This window comes from Pteropus vampyrus, unplaced genomic scaffold, assembly GCF_000151845.1.
Source record: "Pteropus vampyrus isolate Shadow unplaced genomic scaffold, Pvam_2.0 Scaffold129, whole genome shotgun sequence".
Classification (NCBI taxonomy): domain Eukaryota; kingdom Metazoa; phylum Chordata; class Mammalia; order Chiroptera; family Pteropodidae; genus Pteropus; species Pteropus vampyrus.
Window position 1 is genome coordinate 2,987,454 of NW_011888910.1, and position 6,000 is coordinate 2,993,453.

Here is a 6,000-nt window from a genome sequence, read left to right on the forward strand (position 1 = left end):
CTAACATAAACTTTCCAGAGTTTCCATTCCTCTCCTTGAACCCATCTGTTCTTGCATTTTGTCCACCTTTTCTATTATAGCCTTTAGCACATTAATTATATTTTAAATGGCCAGTCTTATAATTCAAAAATTTCTACCGTATCTGACTCTGTTCCTGATGCTTAATTTGTCTCTTCAAACTGTGTTTGCCTTTTAGCATGCCTTGGAATTTTCTGTTGAAAGTCAGACATATTGTGTAAAAAGAATTAAGTTAAATAGGCCTCTAGTGTAAGGTTTTAAGTTTATTTGGCTAGGAGGTAGGCTATGTTTACTGTTTGTTATAGTTGTGGTATCAGAAACTAAAATTTCCTCTAGTATCCTTGTTTATGTTGTCCCTGTTGCCTGTGACTTTCCCTTAAATAGGGTCTAAGTCTTGAAGTTCTTTTAGCTGTAATGGCTTGTTATTATCCAGGAGGCTGACTGATGTGGTGGTATGGTGTTGGAGGAAAGGGAGCCCTCTACAGTACTATGATTAGGTCTCTGTCTTTTAGTGAGCCTGTGTCCCTAAACTGTGACTTTCACAAGTGTGTCTCAGCTTTTTCTCCCTTAGGTGAGACCAAAAGTCTAAAGGAAGCTGGAATTGAGTATTTCCCATCCCCCACATCAGTTAGGCTCTGGTAAAACCCAAGTCTGTTCCACTTTAGTGAAATTATTTAAGGACAGGCTTTTGTTAAGGAGAATGGAATGCTCTGGATATATATTGAAATGGTTACTTTTCCCCTCCCACTGCCAGAAACAAAAGAGGATTTTTCTGAGACTCTTGTGAGATTTCTGGAAGTAAAATTCACAAAAGCATGAACACCCCCTTAACCCAATACCGGGCCCTGGGAGTTTTTAACTCTCAAGCTTGTGTATACCAAGCCTCCGGCAAATCACCTCTTACAGTTTGACTGTTCTTACCAGCCCTGGTGGGGAGGAGTGGGAGAAAGTGGTTTCCTATTCCTAGACTTCTGTTTCTGACAAACTATGATTTGATTCTTCGTATCTACTTATCTCTCCATTTTATAGGCCAGGGCAGCAGTTTATCCTGTGACCTCAGTTCTCTGATGTACCTAAGAGTTGTTGATTTTCAGTTTAATAATTGACCTTATTTTCTTATTGTAAAGACAAGACTGTGGACTTCCAAACTCTTCACATGTCCCATTAAATTTTTTGGTTTATTAATGTCTTGTTTTGGTAGTTTTATACTCCTGTTTATAATATTCGAACCTTCAAAAATCTGTTTATTTCAAGGGTTTTGCTTACAACATACTATCTGAAAGTACTACTTACACTCAGGAAAAATACACTCAGCACATGCAAGTGTTTAGAGAAGTAGCTAATCCCTCCTACAGTGCCACTCACCTAGATGAATCTTGAGCAGTACTTCTGATATTTAAAAATCTCTCTAGCTGTTTTGATTACAATGATCTTTTCTTTTTTAATAATGTCTAAAACCAGACATCAGCCCACATGAATATAACTCCATTAGTCAGTTAAGACTGCCAGTTAAGTATCTGGATAGCCACCAGCAACCCTCTCCATAATGAAGCCCTAGCAAGATAACAGAGTGAACACCAGCATTATATGCTGCTTTATTTCTCATCCACGACTCATTTGTTGATGTCATGCAAGGCGGCAGGAGGGAAATGACTTCATTTAAATAAAGCAGTTTCCTATATGGTCTTTTATCATGGGCATTTGCCTCTGAACATGCATTTATAACCAGCCTATCATAAATGTGTTAGGTATTCTGGTGCCCTCTGTTCCCATCTTCTCCAAAAATCAATCTCTTTATAAATAAAACAAATGTTTTTCAAAATATTATGTTGCCAACGATAGATCTCAATGCTTTGTGAAATACATGTTTTATTGCTGGTATATTATTCTTTCTTTGAAGATGGGGAGAGAAATTACTTCCCTGCAAATACTTAATGCTCAGGTCTTAACTATTTTTCAGGTTGTTCACTGGTTCTTCTTTTCAGATTGTGTTTTGATAATTGCTCCTTTTTCTCACCATCAAATAAATTTCCCATCTACCTCTATGATTTCTGGCTTCAAAACTTATTCATTTACCTAGATAAATCTATAGTGAATTTCATTAAATATAATTTAGGACATCAGAATCACATTCATGTCAACAGACCAAAATGTAACACACAGGGGTGGATTTCACTACACAGGCATGGCATGCAAGGAAAGGGATGGGACAACTTTACACAAAAGCTACAGTAATTGGGAAAGGTCAGACAGAACATATGTAAAGGAAGATTTTCCTTGTCTTACATTATCTAGCATTATGTGGGGGGGAAGGGGTCTTATTCTTTATTAATGTTTGTCTAAGATTCTCATAACAATGTTAGTTGATTATATAAGACCCAGGTAGGCCGTTCCTTATTCCAAAAGATTATTCCTGAATCCAAGTCATTTCAACAAACGTAGAAATCTTACATTACGAAAGATTCCTAAAGCATATCTTTTCACAAAGCCAAGAACCCATTAGCAAAATCATCATCGACCAAGTACTTCCACCCAGAATTTGCCAGCTTTGTCATTTAAGATTTTTGTATACTGGATTTTCTCAAAATAGAGCACAACTGAAATTTTGATACATAGATTGTACTTCTTTCTCAAAAAATTCCAGATTGCTATATAAAATCTGCCTCACACATTCTCTAAAGACTTTTCAGATAAAATATAAATTTTCAATTCAATTATAATGAAATGAAATGAGTAATGCAATCTGTATTCTCCATCTATTTCTCCTTCTTGAATAAAAGGGAGCAAAAGCTCTTTAGATGCCACGAAGCCCTGAGCCACTGGGATTTCCATGGATCACAAGTGTGGGGAGAATTCCCCTCAAGCAGATCTCTTATGTAAATGAATATATAAGATGATTAATCCTTAGAGAAAAAACATACAGACTGAGGAGGAACAAAATATAAGCTGTACCTGGACCTCCTCAGCTATTTCCTGGAAGGAGAAACCATCAAGGCCGGTGACCAGCTGAAAAATGAAAACAACACATCCCTTCCCCCATACCATCCCTCCTCTCCCTACTCTCACCCACCTAAGCAAACTGGTCACTCTCCTCCACCCTACACACCCCATCCAATCCATCACAAGTTCTGCTAAATCTGTTTCAGAACTATCTCAGAGATCCATCTACCTCTTTTCATCTCTACCTCTTTCCCCTCATCAGGCCACCTTTATCTACAGGGCCCCTTAACTGGTTTCACTGCCTTCAATCTTAGCCTCCCAATTCATTTTCCCCAAACAACCAGCAAGATCTTCCAAATTTACAGGTCTGATCAAGTTACTCTACTGGTTAAAAATCCTTCAGTGACCCTCAGTACCAAAGTGTCTCTATGGATAAAATCTATATTCCTCAACAAAAATAATAAGGCCTTCATAAATTGGCTTGAAGGTTCCCAAATTTTACTACACATTGAGATGTGGAAAGCTTTACAATTCCCAATGCCCCAGCATACCCCATACCAATTAAGTCACAAAAGCAAAGTATATTACTACCAGTAATTTAGAAAGTATCTGGGTAACCAGAACTAGCTAATGTCAGTCTCTCTTTTTAGCATAGCTAAAAAGGTTGAATCCGGATTGCAGCTCTCAGCAGACAGGCAACCTAGGACCTGGGTGAAGGGCTTTGTGCATATTTTGGCAAAGGGATTTGTCTGGCATATCCCTCCCAGACAAGAGGAGGATGAAATCCAACAACAAGTTCAGATGATCATTTAATAAACCATTATCTATGTGAATAACGCTAAGGTTTGTTTTTAGGGTATTGGCTATCTGTATTTTGCTGATAAATTTGCTTTGTGTGCACTCCTTCCAAATTCACACACACACACATACTCACTCACACTCCCCCATAGATTGGGTTAGAGGCCATGTCTACGTGCTCTTTGGCCATGTGCATTTCCCTTAATGTCTATGGCAGCAGTGACATTTTCTCTTTGGTGACCACACACTCCCAACAAGAAGCACCAGACAGAAGCTCCTCAGGAAAGGGACTATGACTTCGCTGTTTAATACTGCTCTCTCCAACACTTATAGCACTTGCGCATATTAGGCACTCAATTTTTTGAGTCCAAGTTAGATCTCTTAAAATTGATAAATCAATACCTGGCACTGTAGTCTTGAAAATCTGAGAAACGGCTATTTAGGGAATAGTAGCCCAGAACAGGGAACAAAAAGAAAAAGGCCCACACTTTATAGCACATCCTGGGAATAACCCTACTTTTCAAAACCCTACTCAAAGATCGCATTCACAGAAGCTATAAAAATGAGCTAAATTTTGAAGTTTTGATATTACCTTGGTTTTTCCTGCTCTAATATTTTATACTACTGTTAACTTATTTTCTAGGTTGGCAATACTGTCCTCAAATGTCAAAAAGTAAGTCCTCAGATAATAAAGACAATTCCCAGTCTACTTCCCAGAGCTGTTACGAAGCATAAAAAAAGTATAAAAAGTCTTCTGAAACATACAAAAGAAAAACTACACAAAAGTAAGCTATGAGACTTAGTATAGATTAATAGCAAGCAAAGCCCAGAAGAAATTCTTATTGAAATTTTTATACTTTAATTTCGTGGGGATAAATGAATACTATGAATGAAACTGCCATCCTTTTGAATTAAAGGAGCATTCAGAAGGATTACAGCTTCATTCATAATCTGAATTGCTTCCAGAAGATGGTCCCAAGTTATTTGCTTGTTTCTAAATTATCATTAAGTTTCAGACATGGGACACACCTAAAAAACTCATTCAAAGTCAAAGAGCTATATGTACCTAAATTTATTTTATGGATGAATATATGTGTACCACACAAAGCCCATAAACATTCACAAGATCCTATGATGCATGAAAAGTTGTTAAACTAACTTTTATCCTCCAAACAAATCTACAGTGGGTAAATTCATGAGTGGGAACAGAGTTCAGCTCCCCAAACTGTGACTCTTTGGAATATTGATTATTTAAAGCAAATTATTTTTAAGAAACGGAAGACTCAGGAAGAACCTTTAATTTTCACCCTAACTGCGTAAAAGAATTTAGATAGAGGACCTGCTCCGGGAAGGGAGCTACCATCATAGATAATTATAATATCAAATAAATGTGGTAGACAGGGAGGCACCTAGCAAAGTCTGTTTGTTGGACTCCCCTCAGTGTCTCATCGTTTCTGGGTGGCCGGGCAAGAATTACTTTATCAAATGTTTGCTTTTTTTCATCTACCTGTGAACTGCCTTAGTAAATCCAAACCACTATGCCCCTTTCTCCTTAGCTCAAGATGGCAAAAAGCCTCAGCTGAGATTTGTCCTTCAGTCTCATATTTTTATAGAACCCCGGTATGTACATACAAAACTAAATTTGGTTGTTTTCTCCTGCTAATCTACTTCATGTCAATTTGAGTACACCAGCCAGAAAAACTAAGAGGGAAAAGAGGAGAAATTTTCCCCTCCCCCACAGTTTACATGGGGCTACAATGGATATATTATATCAACATGGATTAAAAATGCACTACAGTTGTGAAAGAAGGCAGTCTCTGGTTGGCTTTTTGTCTCATTTTTGACAGGTAGATCCATCATGAGCCCCTTGTTGCCATCACTTACAAACTTTTAGGTTCTCACCTGTCCTCCGTGCTTAAAAAAAGGCTCATGGTCCTCTTCTTAGCTCATTAATCCACCACAGCCACAAACTGAAAAGTTCTCAATCTTAACAGAGTTTCATATTCTAAAGAGGACAGGATAAGTAAATTCAGTTGACCTGAGTCCAATACCCAATCTACAAATAAAGAAAATTTTGTAGAAATTTTTTTCTAAGTAACACTTATTGGGGGTTGTGTAGATGTGTGTATATTATAGAGAAGGAAGGAAGGAGGGAAGGAGGAAAGGAGGGAGGGAGGGAGGGAGGGAAGGAGGGCAGGAGGGCAGGAGGGCAGGAGGGCAGGAGGGAAGGAAGGAAGGAAGGAA

General features: G+C 38.0%; 1 protein-coding gene across 4 annotated transcripts in view; it reads right to left on the reverse strand.

Moving 5' to 3' along the window:
- Nucleotides 1-6,000, reverse strand: part of FARS2 (phenylalanyl-tRNA synthetase 2, mitochondrial) — a 455,949-nt gene that overhangs the window by 402,908 nt on the left and 47,041 nt on the right. The gene's annotated exons all lie outside the window — the stretch shown is intronic.